The following is a 14,989-nucleotide window of genomic DNA, read 5'->3' on the forward strand; positions in this document are numbered from 1 at the left end:
ACACCTGAATAGGGAAGAAATGGCATCTACTCTAAATGACTTTGACTGTGGGATGTTTGTTAGTGCCAGATGCTGATCTACTGGTAATTTAGTTCATAGATAAATAGTGCGCTAAACAAGCAACACCCAGTGACACAGAGTTTTGTAGGCAAAAACTCCTTCTTAATGAGAAAGGTTAGAGGAGAATTGCCAGACTGACTGAAACTGACAGTGATTCAAATAACAATGTGTTACAACAGTGGTATATAGAAGAGACGTTATTGGGGTACAACAGCAGATGACACATTGAGTTCCACTCCTGACAGCTAAGAAAAAGAAACTAACGGGGGTATGGCTTGACAGCTATCGTAGGTGGTTATGGTTTGGAGGAGCTCTGGCTTTTATTTCCTTTTTTGCACATTTTCCTTGACCATCCTGGGTCTGGGAGGGATGATCTGCCCTGATCCCCTTCATAGACCACTGCGGCACGTCAGGGACTGGTTTTAAATGCCCGTAGTATCTGCCTGGCCACCTCACCACATTGGGTCTACCACGCTGCCCGCACCATTTCCTCAAGTTTGGTGGCTACCTGGTGGATCCCCTTCCCTGCTCTGTGCAACATCCACAAGAGGGTCCTGTCTTACCTCTCTCAGCCCTGATGGCTCTGCCTCAGCTGTCTCTGGTGTGCGACTCACGCAGTCATGCTGCGCTGAGGCTCCTCTGGTGCTTCCTGCTGGCCCCAACACTCTGTGCCTGGCGTCTGCTGCTGCTATTGGCAGCTTCCTGGTCCCGGCACCTAAGACTTTTCTGCTGACCAGCTGTGCTGAGGGCTGCCTCTGCACTGGTGCTTTCTGTCAGACCTGGCACCTCGAGTCTGGACCCTGCTGCTGCTGGCGACTCCTTGATCCTGACATTTAAAACTTCTCCAGACTACCTTCTGCCTGTACCGGATCTCTGCACTGCGAGGCTGTGCACCACTGTTCAGGAATTGTCTGCCTCACTGGATGCTCCTAGTGCTGAGCAACAGTAGACAATTTGGGAGCCTGCTCATATTATTATATTGTAAGCTTGTACTTATTATCTGACGAGCCTGCACATTTTATAGGACTTTGCAGATTGCCAAGGTGATCCTGCACTTCATATAGGCTTGTTCATACTTTGAGAAGGAGCCTGCACATCTTACCAGCCTGCCCATATTTTAGAGTGTGAGCCTGCACATCTTACTAGCCAGTACTTGTTACAACGTTAACCCTCCCCATCTTACAAGCCTGATCAAACTACAAGGGGGTGTATGCACACAGGGCCGGCGCCACCATTAGGCAGCTTTAGGCAGCTGCCTAAGGGCGGTAGCACTTAAAGGGCGTCGCTGAGTTCAACTAAAAAAAAAGTTCAACTAAATAAAAAAAATTGAGGGAAGTGACTGTGTCGCTCGCTTACCCCCGCCCTCCCGACCCGGTGACAGGGTAAAAGATCTGCTCCCTCCGCCGGGTCTACCAAGCAATGTAGACCATGGCACGGAGCTGCTGGAGCTCGAGGAGGCGGCCGGGGGCGGGATCTCCACACGGCGCAACTCACTGACTCACTAGCCCAGCAGAGGGATAAGGTGAGCAGCACAGTGCAGGCGGCGGGTAACACACTGACAGCGCCGCACTGTACATCCGTACATGGCTCCCTGGCAGTGACCGGCGTCTGCCCCTGTGCTCCGTGTGCAGCGAGGAGTGAGCCGCATCCTCCCACACAGTGACCGCTGTGTGGAACTGTTATCCCCGCCAGTCCTGTCACCTTTGCCGTGGTCATGCAGGGGGGCCTCTACGTGGAGGAATGAGGTTAGGCTTCTTTGTGACACTGCATCGCCCTACCCTGTGTTGATATATATATATATATATATATATAGTCAATTGTAAAGGAGGGCCAAACAATATTCCAGGCAACAGGACACCACAAGTAGCATGCTACTTGTGGTGTCCTGTTGCCTGGAATATTGTTTGGTGTCTTGACAAAGATCACTGGGATGTGATCGAAACGTCGACTTGATGATTCAATATTAAAACTACAGCTATTATTTTACAAAAAACTGGTGAGTGCCCTCCTTTACAATTGACTGTCTAATGGAATTAACTGTTCCGTGGAGTTGAGCATCATCTTATGTGGATTTTGATGAGCAGCACAGTGCGGATAATCCCTTCCATATATATATATATATATATATACACACATATATATATATACAGTATATATACACACATATATATATACACATATATATATTAGAGATGAGCGGGTTCGGTTTCTCTGAATCCGAACCCGCCAGAACTTCATGTTTTTTTTCACGGGTCCGAGCGACTCGGATCTTCCCGCCTTGCTCGGTTAACCCGAGCGCGCCCGAACGTCATCATGACGCTGTCGGATTCTCGCGAGGCTCGGATTCTATCGCGAGACTCGGATTCTATATAAGGAGCCGCGCGTCGCCGCCATTTTCACACGTGCATTGAGATTGATAGGGAGAGGACGTGGCTGGCGTCCTCTCCGTTTAGAATAGATTAGAGAGACACTTGATTTACTAATTTTGGGGAGCATTAGGAGTACTCAGTACAGTGCAGAGTTTTGCTGATAGTGACCACCAGTTTTATTTATAATCCGTTCTCTGCCTGAAAAAAGCGATACACAGCACACAGTGACTCAGTCACATACCATATCTGTGTGCACTGCTCAGGCTCAGGCCAGTGTGCTGCATCATCTATTATCTATATATAATATTATATATATCTGTCTGACTGCTCAGCTCACACAGCTTATAATTGTGGGGGAGACTGGGGAGCACTACTGCAGTGCCAGTTATAGGTTATAGCAGGAGCCAGGAGTACATAATATATTATATAGTGAGTGACCACCAGACACACAGTGCAGTTTATTTAATATATCCGTTCTCTGCCTGAAAAAAGCGATACACACAGTGACTCAGTCAGTCACATACCATATCTGTGTGCACTGCTCAGGCTCAGGCCAGTGTGCTGCATCATCTATATATATTATATATCTGTCTGACTGCTCAGCTCACACAGCTTATAATTGTGGGGGAGACTGGGGAGCACTACTGCAGTGCCAGTTATAGGTTATAGCAGGAGCCAGGAGTACATAATATTATAGTAAAATTAAACAGTGCACACTTTTGCTGCAGGAGTGCCACTGCCAGTGTGACTAGTGACCAGTGACCTGACCACCAGTATATATAATATTAGTAGTATACTATCTCTTTATCAACCAGTCTATATTAGCAGCAGACACAGTACAGTGCGGTAGTTCACGGCTGTGGCTACCTCTGTGTCGGCACTCGGCAGCCCGTCCATAATTGTATATACCACCTAACCGTGGTTTTTTTTTCTTTCTTTATACATACATACTAGTTACGAGTATACTATCTCTTTATCAACCAGTCTATATTAGCAGCAGACACAGTACAGTGCGGTAGTTCACGGCTGTGGCTACCTCTGTGTCGGCACTCGGCAGCCCGTCCATAATTGTATATACCACCTAACCGTGGTTTTTTTTTCTTTCTTTATACATACATACTAGTTACGAGTATACTATCTCTTTATCAACCAGTCTATATATTAGCAGCAGACACAGTACAGTGCGGTAGTTCACGGCTGTGGCTACCTCTGTGTCGGCACTCGGCAGCCCGTCCATAATTGTATATACCACCTAACCGTGGTTTTTTTTTCTTTCTTTATACATACATACTAGTTACGAGTATACTATCTCTTTATCAACCAGTCTATATATTAGCAGCAGACACAGTACAGTGCGGTAGTTCACGGCTGTGGCTACCTCTGTGTCGGCACTCGGCAGCCCGTCCATAATTGTATATACCACCTAACCGTGGTTTTTTTTTCTTTCTTTATACATACATACTAGTTACGAGTATACTATCTCTTTATCAACCAGTCTATATATTAGCAGCAGACACAGTACAGTGCGGTAGTTCACGGCTGTGGCTACCTCTGTGTCGGCACTCGGCAGCCCGTCCATAATTGTATATACCACCTAACCGTGGTTTTTTTTTCTTTCTTTATACATACATACTAGTTACGAGTATACTATCTCTTTATCAACCAGTCTATATTAGCAGCAGACACAGTACAGTGCGGTAGTTCACGGCTGTGGCTACCTCTGTGTCTGCACTCGGCAGCCCGTCCATAATTGTATATACCACCTAACCGTGGTTTTTTTTTCTTTCTTTATACATACATACTAGTTACGAGTATACTATCTCTTTATCAACCAGTCTATATATTAGCAGCAGACACAGTACAGTGCGGTAGTTCACGGCTGTGGCTACCTCTGTGTCGGCACTCGGCAGCCCGTCCATAATTGTATATACCACCTAACCGTGGTTTTTTTTCCTTTCTTTATACATACATACTAGTTACGAGTATACTATCTCTTTATCAACCAGTCTATATATTAGCAGCAGACACAGTACAGTGCGGTAGTTCACGGCTGTGGCTACCTCTGTGTCGGCACTCGGCAGCCCGTCCATAATTGTATATACCACCTAACCGTGGTTTTTTTTTCTTTCTTTATACATACATACTAGTTACGAGTATACTATCTCTTTATCAACCAGTCTATATATTAGCAGCAGACACAGTACAGTGCGGTAGTTCACGGCTGTGGCTACCTCTGTGTCGGCACTCGGCAGCCCGTCCATAATTGTATATACCACCTAACCGTGGTTTTTTTTTCTTCCTTTATACATACATACTAGTTACGAGTATACTATCTCTTTATCAACCAGTCTATATTAGCAGCAGACACAGTACAGTGCGGTAGTTCACGGCTGTGGCTACCTCTGTGTCGGCACTCGGCAGCCCGTCCATAATTGTATATACCACCTAACCGTGGTTTTTTTTTCTTTCTTTATACATACATACTAGTTACGAGTATACTATCTCTTTATCAACCAGTCTATATATTAGCAGCAGACACAGTACAGTGCGGTAGTTCACGGCTGTGGCTACCTCTGTGTCGGCACTCGGCAGCCCGTCCATAATTGTATATACCACCTAACCGTGTTTTTTTTTTCTTTCTTTATACATACATACTAGTTACGAGTATACTATCTCTTTATCAACCAGTCTATATTAGCAGCAGACACAGTACAGTGCGGTAGTTCACGGCTGTGGCTACCTCTGTGTCGGCACTCGGCAGCCCGTCCATAATTGTATATACCACCTAACCGTGTTTTTTTTTTCTTTCTTTATACATACATACTAGTTACGAGTATACTATCTCTTTATCAACCAGTCTATATTAGCAGCAGACACAGTACAGTGCGGTAGTTCACGGCTGTGGCTACCTCTGTGTCGGCACTCGGCAGCCCGTCCATAATTGTATACTAGTATCCAATCCATCCATCTCCATTGTTTACCTGAGGTGCCTTTTAGTTGTGCCTATTAAAATATGGAGAACAAAAATGTTGAGGTTCCAAAATTAGGGAAAGATCAAGATCCACTTCCACCTCGTGCTGAAGCTGCTGCCACTAGTCATGGCCGAGACGATGAAATGCCAGCAACGTCGTCTGCCAAGGCCGATGCCCAATGTCATAGTACAGAGCATGTCAAATCCAAAACACCAAATATCAGTAAAAAAAGGACTCCAAAACCTAAAATAAAATTGTCGGAGGAGAAGCGTAAACTTGCCAATATGCCATTTACCACACGGAGTGGCAAGGAAGGGCTGAGGCCCTGGCCTATGTTCATGGCTAGTGGTTCAGCTTCACATGAGGATGGAAGCACTCAGCCTCTCGCTAGAAAAATGAAAAGACTCAAGCTGGCAAAAGCAGCACAGCAAAGAACTGTGCATTCTTCGAAATCCCAAATCCACAAGGAGAGTCCAATTGTGTCGGTTGCGATGCCTGACCTTCCCAACACTGGACGTGAAGAGCATGCGCCTTCCACCATTTGCACGCCCCCTGCAAGTGCTGGAAGGAGCACCCGCAGTCCAGTTCCTGATAGTCAGATTGAAGATGTCAGTGTTGAAGTACACCAGGATGAGGAGGATATGGGTGTTGCTGGCGCTGGGGAGGAAATTGACCAGGAGGATTCTGATGGTGAGGTGGTTTGTTTAAGTCAGGCACCCGGGGAGACACCTGTTGTCCGTGGGAGGAATATGGCCGTTGACATGCCAGGTGAAAATACCAAAAAAATCAGCTCTTCGGTGTGGAGGTATTTCACCAGAAATGCGGACAACAGGTGTCAAGCCGTGTGTTCCCTTTGTCAAGCTGTAATAAGTAGGGGTAAGGACGTTAACCACCTCGGAACATCCTCCCTTATACGTCACCTGCAGCGCATTCATAATAAGTCAGTGACAAGTTCAAAAACTTTGGGTGACAGCGGAAGCAGTCCACTGACCAGTAAATCCCTTCCTCTTGTAACCAAGCTCACGCAAACCACCCCACCAACTCCCTCAGTGTCAATTTCCTCCTTCCCCAGGAATGCCAATAGTCCTGCAGGCCATGTCACTGGCAATTCTGACGAGTCCTCTCCTGCCTGGGATTCCTCCGATGCATCCTTGCGTGTAACGCCTACTGCTGCTGGCGCTGCTGTTGTTGCCGCTGGGAGTCGATGGTCATCCCAGAGGGGAAGTCGTAAGCCCACTTGTACTACTTCCAGTAAGCAATTGACTGTTCAACAGTCCTTTGCGAGGAAGATGAAATATCACAGCAGTCATCCTACTGCAAAGCGGATAACTGAGTCCTTGACAACTATGTTGGTGTTAGACGTGCGTCCGGTATCCGCCGTTAGTTCACAGGGAACTAGACAATTTATTGAGGCAGTGTGCCCCCGTTACCAAATACCATCTAGGTTCCACTTCTCTAGGCAGGCGATACCGAGAATGTACACGGACGTCAGAAAAAGACTCACCAGTGTCCTAAAAAATGCAGTTGTACCCAATGTCCACTTAACCACGGACATGTGGACAAGTGGAGCAGGGCAGGGTCAGGACTATATGACTGTGACAGCCCACTGGGTAGATGTATGGACTCCCGCCGCAAGAACAGCAGCGGCGGCACCAGTAGCAGCATCTCGCAAACGCCAACTCTTTCCTAGGCAGGCTACGCTTTGTATCACCGCTTTCCAGAATACGCACACAGCTGAAAACCTCTTACGGCAACTGAGGAAGATCATCGCGGAATGGCTTACCCCAATTGGACTCTCCTGTGGATTTGTGGCATCGGACAACGCCAGCAATATTGTGTGTGCATTAAATATGGGCAAATTCCAGCACGTCCCATGTTTTGCACATACCTTGAATTTGGTGGTGCAGAATTTTTTAAAAAACGACAGGGGCGTGCAAGAGATGCTGTCGGTGGCCAGAAAAATTGCGGGACACTTTCGGCGTACAGGCACCACGTACAGAAGGCTGGAGCACCACCAAAAACTACTGAACCTGCCCTGCCATCATCTGAAGCAAGAAGTGGTAACGAGGTGGAATTCAACCCTCTATATGCTTCAGAGGTTGGAGGAGCAGCAAAAGGCCATTCAAGCCTATACAATTGAGCACGATATAGTAGGTGGAATGCACCTGTCTCAAGTGCAGTGGAGAATGATTTCAACGTTGTGCAAGGTTCTGATGCCCTTTGAACTTGCCACACGTGAAGTCAGTTCAGACACTGCCAGCCTGAGTCAGGTCATTCCCCTCATCAGGCTTTTGCAGAAGAAGCTGGAGGCATTGAAGAAGGAGCTAAAAGGGAGCGATTCCGCTAGGCATGTGGGACTTGTGGATGCAGCCCTTAATTCGCTTAACAAGGATTCACGGGTGGTCAATCTGTTGAAATCAGAGCACTACATTTTGGCCACCGTGCTCGATCCTAGATTTAAAGCCTACCTTGGATCTCTCTTTCCGGCAGACACAGGTCTGCTGGGGTTGAAAGACCTGCTGGTGACAAAATTGTCAAGTCAAGCGGAACGCGACCTGTCAACATCTCCTCCTTCACATTCTCCCGCAACTGGGGGTGCGAGGAAAAGGCTCAGAATTCCGAGCCCACCCGCTGGCGGTGATGCAGGGCAGTCTGGAGCGACTGCTGATGCTGACATCTGGTCTGGACTGAAGGACCTGACAACGATTACGGACATGTCGTCTACTGTCACTGCATATGATTCTCTCAACATTGATAGAATGGTGGAGGATTATATGAGTGACCGCATCCAAGTAGGCACGTCACACAGTCCGTACTTATACTGGCAGGAAAAAGAGGCAATTTGGAGGCCCTTGCACAAACTGGCTTTATTCTACCTAAGTTGCCCTCCCACAAGTGTGTACTCCGAAAGAGTGTTTAGTGCCGCCGCTCACCTTGTCAGCAATCGGCGTACGAGGTTACATCCAGAAAATGTGGAGAAGATGATGTTCATTAAAATGAATTATAATCAATTCCTCCGCGGAGACATTGACCAGCAGCAATTGCCTCCACAAAGTACACAGGGAGCTGAGATGGTGGATTCCAGTGGGGACGAATTGATAATCTGTGAGGAGGGGGATGTACACGGTGATATATCGGAGGGTGAAGATGAGGTGGACATCTTGCCTCTGTAGAGCCAGTTTGTGCAAGGAGAGATTAATTGCTTCTTTTTTGGGGGGGGTCCAAACCAACCCGTCATATCAGTCACAGTCGTGTGGCAGACCCTGTCACTGAAATGATGGGTTGGTTAAAGTGTGCATGTCCTGTTTTGTTTATACAACATAAGGGTGGGTGGGAGGGCCCAAGGACAATTCCATCTTGCACCTCTTTTTTCTTTTCTTTTTCTTTGCATCATGTGCTGATTGGGGAGGGTTTTTTGGAAGGGACATCCTGCGTGACACTGCAGTGCCACTCCTAGATGGGCCCGGTGTTTGTGTCGGCCACTAGGGTCGCTAATCTTACTCACACAGTCAGCTACCTCATTGCGCCTCTTTTTTTCTTTGCGTCATGTGCTGTTTGGGGAGGGTTTTTTGGAAGGGACATCCTGCGTGACACTGCAGTGCCACTCCTAGATGGGCCCGGTGTTTGTGTCGGCCACTAGGGTCGCTAATCTTACTCACACAGCTACCTCATTGCGCCTCTTTTTTTCTTTGCGTCATGTGCTGTTTGGGGAGGGTTTTTTGGAACGGACATCCTGCGTGACACTGCAGTGCCACTCCTAGATGGGCCCGGTGTTTGTGTCGGCCACTAGGGTCGCTTATCTTACTCACACAGCGACCTCGGTGCAAATTTTAGGACTAAAAATAATATTGTGAGGTGTGAGGTATTCAGAATAGACTGAAAATGAGTGTAAATTATGGTTTTTGAGGTTAATAATACTTTGGGATCAAAATGACCCCCAAATTCTATGATTTAAGCTGTTTTTTAGTGTTTTTTGAAAAAAACACCCGAATCCAAAACACACCCGAATCCGACAAAAAAAATTCGGTGAGGTTTTGCCAAAACGCGTTCGAACCCAAAACACGGCCGCGGAACCGAACCCAAAACCAAAACACAAAACCCGAAAAATTTCAGGCGCTCATCTCATATATATATATATATATAGATTGCAGTTTAACTACCATCTACTCTATACTGTGATTCATTAGTGAGTGCCGCGGAATGACCACTACTATATATATATATATGTGTGTGTATGTATATACGCCACCCTCTTAATAGTTTGCGTTAACGTATGATCGATCAGATCCCTCCCTCCATTAGAGGGGGTGATAGATCACGCAAACTATTACAGTGTGAGACCCGTTGGATTATGCGCTTGGGTGTTTTAGCACCCAAAGGTCTTAATGATGGTATTTCATATGCCTGTTTCTATTGAATGTGTCATTCTGTCTGGCTCTACATGCTGCTATTTTTATGTGTTAGCTTGGTTAAATAGTTGGCATTATAATTCATTGATTTGCTTGTTGCTATTTCTGATGCCAGCCTACATTATTGATTTTGTACTGTGCTGTTTATGGTATTATATCCATCATTTACTATGCTGCTGTATTTCTTCCGCTCACTTCCTGTTTTTAGTATCACCATGGTGATGAGAGTTTAATGATATTCGTTTACTGGTGCTCAGTAATATGATGTCATCATTTTGCTGCCTCAGGGCGGGTGCTTCGTCCCGGTCCCGGCGTCCAGCGTGGTTTCACTTTTCTTGTTCACTTGCTATAAAGGTATGTGTATTATTCTTTTATTCTCTAATAAAGTCTGACGACAGTGCTAGGGCACTGAAACGTTACTATAAGGACGTGACCGCAATGTGTCCGTTATTGTAAGCCGTGAGTGCCGCACCTCCATTCTATTATATGCATTTATTGTGAGGGCACCGGCTGTTTTGCCTGCTATTGCTTTGGGAGTGCCATTCCTTCCTCTACATATATATATATATATATATATATGTATATATATATGTGTGTGTGTGTATAGATATATGTACAGTATATATAAATGCAGTATATTCTTGGGTGTAGTATGGTTTGCCGGCGGTCGGGGTCCCGGCGACCAGCATACCGGCGCCAGAATCCCGACCGCTGGCATACCGACAGCTGGATGAGTGCAAATGAGCTGCGGGCACGGTGGCGCACCACGCTTTCTATTCTCCCTCCAGGGGGGTCGTGGACCCCCAAGAGGGAGAAAAGATGTCGGTATGCCGGTGGTTGGGATTCCGGCGCCGGTATGGTGGTCGCCAGGAGCCCAGCTGCCGGCAACCTGAAGACCACCCTATTCTTGTGCATCTCCATTATGAACAGCGGGGCTTGGGGGAACCAGTGTAGCGTTGTAGTATGGCTCCAGATTACTATTTGGAGGGAAGAGGTTAGGGTCAGGCTGCGGGTAGGGGGGGATTAGGATTAGACTATAGGGGGTGTGAGGGTTAGTATGCACGGGTAGGAGGGTTAGGGTTATTCTGCAGGGGTGGGAGGGTTAGGGTTAATCTGCAGGGGTGGGAGGGTTAGGGTTAGGCTGTGGGTAGGGAAGATTAGGGTTAGTCAGCAGTGGTGGGAGGACTAGGGTTAGGCTGCGGGTAGGGGGAGCTAGGGTTAGGCACCCCCAGTTAGGGTTAGGCTGCGGGGGGAGGAATGGTTAGGAGGGATAGGGATCAGGGTTAGTTTACTTAATTAGTTAGTGTTGGGATTTTAATCTAGGGTCTTTATTTTGACAGCCGGCATCCCAATCGCTGGGATATTGTTTGTGATCCATACGTATATTATATACTGTGTATATATATATATATATATATATATATATATATATAAGGACACAAAAGCTGGCACTCTGGATAATAGACAATATTTGCCCCGGTGCCTTCACTTATCTGTATTGCGGCAGACAATGTAGGAGTCCAAAAGGAGCGGCACTCAGCGGGTCTTTCGTATAAAGATAATGAATAAACGGCGTAGTAACGCCTGGCAGAGGTTAACGTTTCAGTTTAATACATAAACTTTCGTCAGAACAAAGAAGCAATAGAATGTACATACCTTTATACCTTGAGTTCACCATGTGAAACAGACAGCGTGGACGCTGACTGCGGCGCCTTCCGGTGACGTCACGTGAGTGCGACGTGCGCTCTGCAGCGCTACTTCCGGTCGGGCCGTAACTAGGAGACAGAATAAACAATACAACACCATCACCATAACAACAGGACAGATGACGTCTGGATCCATAAGTAATACTGGTAGGCAGGATAACCAGAATCGCATTAAACATACCCAAACACTTTACTACTTATTGTTACTTTATAATGCACTGCTCAATCGCCAAACTATAAACTACCGTGCACTATAATAAATAAATACCGCACAGGCCATAGCAGATAAAATATACTAAAGAAAACAGTTCCAGTTCAATTGTTCATTCAGTCCCCTGGGTACCAAAGTATCCAGGGAGTGAATCCAGCGTGCCTCCATATATATATACACACATCTCTCCCTAATAATAACAACCCTTAACCTTAACCCACACTGGGAAATCAGCCCTAATATACTATTGCTGATACCCTAACCCAAATCGCAAAATTATCAGGCGGTGGCTATGGAACTTATAAAATTGCGTGTCTGCATGGGGGGGTCGGAGGTCGGGGCGTCTGTCACTGACTATTTGCCTAGGGTGCTGAGAAACGTTGCACCGGCCCTGTATGCACATCATATAACCCTGCTCATATTGCAAGAGTGAGTTTGCACAGCTTACTAACCTGCTCATATTACAAGGTTGAGCCTGCACATATTAAAAGCCTTCTCATACTGCAAGGGTGAGCTTCTACATCTTACTGATATGCTTATTCAGCTGTTGCCTGTGCTTCTGCTGTAAGACTGTGTCCTTTTTGGTTGTTTGACTGGGTGCGCTCTCGAACGGACGTCGTGGGAACAAAAGCAGATGACCTCTGTTGATCCCATGGTCACATTGATAAAGAGTTTGGGCCTAAATTCAGACCTGATCGTAGCCCTGCAAAATTTTGCAGGGCTACTATCAGGCACACTGACATGCGGGGGGACGCCCATCACAGGGCTAGTCCGCCCGCATGTCAGGCCCGGCCCCCCCAAGCATCCTCAAAAGTACAAAAGCATTGCACAGCTGCGATGCTTTTGCACTTCAGGAGTAGTTCCCTACCCGCGCAGCTTTTGCGCGCTTGCCGGGAGCTACACGTCACTGGCTGGCCCGCCCCCCCCGCAGAGTCCGGCCACGCCTGCGTTGGCCGTACCGCGCCCACAAAACGGTGGCCAACCGCCGCCGTGCCGCCCTCTCCCACCCAGCAACCTCCTCTGCCTGCCAATCAGGCAAGGGCAATCGTTAGGCAATGACAGCCGTTGGCTGTCAGCAATGCGCCGGCGCACTGCAGTGCACTTCTGACCTGATCGCTGTGCTGCGATGAACGGCAACGTGCGGTCAGGTCTGAATGACCCCCTTAGCCTGTCTTCATGCTGAAATTAAATCTGAATGATCTAGATAATCACTCTTGACACAATAAAATTTGGATCCGCAACATTCTTGAACTCAATATTCCCCTCCTTCCTACAAGATCTTTTCCAACCTGTTGCTCCGGTTCTCTCCAATGAGGAATGCCTTCTGGACAGAGCTCACAGATCCATCAAAGCCAAAACCACATAATCTCAGCTCTCTAGTGACATCATCATCCGCCTGCATTATTACAGCTCAAAAGAGAAAATATTGTCCTGGCTGTGTGAGACAACCCTTCTACTTCTTTCCAAGACATGCAGCTTCAAATCTTTCAAGATGTAGCTCCTTCCACAATTCAGAAATGCAGAGACTTTCAAACAGTAACAAAGATCCTTCGACAACATCATATTCACTAAAGATGGGAATTTCCCTTCCTACTGCAGGTTTCTGACAGTAACATATCACATTAACTGAAAAACCTTGACTGCTATCCAGACTAGATCTTCTACAAGTACCCCTTTAAACTCCTCCTCGCAGTGGCTTTCTGAAACCTCAACATTAAAGACCTCCTCAGCCAGACTAGACATTGGTAAGCAGCCGCAATGACAAGGACTCATCAATGATCCCCCATGATGTTTTCCTGTCGTAACTGGCCTTACTAAAGTTGGGCCTGTGTCCAGCAACTTCCTTGCATTTCCATAGTTAAGGAGACATTCTTCTATTTCAGTGGCTATCTTCGCTGTAAGCGTTCCAAGTGATGTTGTCGTATGCGGTAGTGGATTTCCCACTAGGGACGTGAGGCAAGTGCCTAGGGGCGGCATTTGATGGGGAGCAGCACACCTTGCTGATAACGACCAGATGATTTTTTTTCTTCGTCATTACAACTATATATATATATATATATATATAGTCCATGTATATGAACCCGCACTCTGCGCTGTAGAATCCAAGGTTGGAGGGTACCTTCTGTGATGAAGAAAGATAAGGTGCAAAATAAACTGCGGCTCTCCAATAAAATTATAAAGTGTTTTTTTAGTGAGAGAACAGCGTTGCAGCATACTTAAAGAACTGACGTTTCAGTACCACACCGGTACCGTTTTCAAAGCTACCTAGTAGTGCAACATGGCAGATAACAAAAGGTAAATGAACAAAGATTCTTACCTAAATAGAGCAGGACCTCCGCCGCCAGAGAGAACCAGGTCCGGACAGCGTCTCCTGCAAGTTCCGTTCACGGGCGTCACTTATGGTGACATCAGCCCACTGGCGTCTGTATCTCCACGGCAACGCGTCCTGCGCTGCCTGGTAACCAGACTCAGGGTGCCGATCTGCCTCCCCGGCCCCGCCTGGAGGCAGGAGAATCACACCTAAAATAGCAAACAGTGTGACAGGCATCTAAAATGTAATGTAATTTTAAGCTAAATATACAATAATAATCTACTTAAAGTACTGTTGTATCAAATTACTATAATATACTTAATGATGCCCAGTCTGCTGCATTGACATCTTAATGGAGTTATGCTAGTGTAATACCCTAGTGGTTAATCCATTCAAACTAAGGTGATAATATGGACGAGGGTTGAATAGTTGTTACTGGCAGAAAGCTAAACGAGGCACTGACCCCATAGGGGGCATATATACAGTGCCCAAATGCTAGCACTACCTCAGATGTAGTTTTATATAGTGTATACAGTGATGGTGTCTTATCCTTAGGGCAGCCTCTACATATAATATTAAAGAAAAGTGTTCCAATTATGGCGTTCATTTGACCCTGCCGGGTGGACCGTATTCAAGTAATGAATCCACTTTGGTTCACAACGTAGAAGTTTTCCATTGCGATCTCCTCCATGCAATGATGATGGGATGTGATCAATTAACGTGTCTTAATGAGGATAGTGAATGTCCCGCCTGTAAAAAGTGGCGGGCTACTGGTTGGTCTGTATTCCCACTAGCGATAGCCTTGCTGATGGAAGAGCGATGTAATGCCATCCGTTCACGTGCCGATCTAATTGTTTTGCCTACATAATATAGATTGCACGGGCAAATAATGATATATACCATGAGTGGATAAACAAGATAAAGTGTGCCCGATGGAAAAAACTTTAGATG

This window comes from Pseudophryne corroboree, chromosome 3, assembly GCF_028390025.1.
Source record: "Pseudophryne corroboree isolate aPseCor3 chromosome 3, aPseCor3.hap2, whole genome shotgun sequence".
NCBI lineage: Eukaryota > Metazoa > Chordata > Amphibia > Anura > Myobatrachidae > Pseudophryne > Pseudophryne corroboree.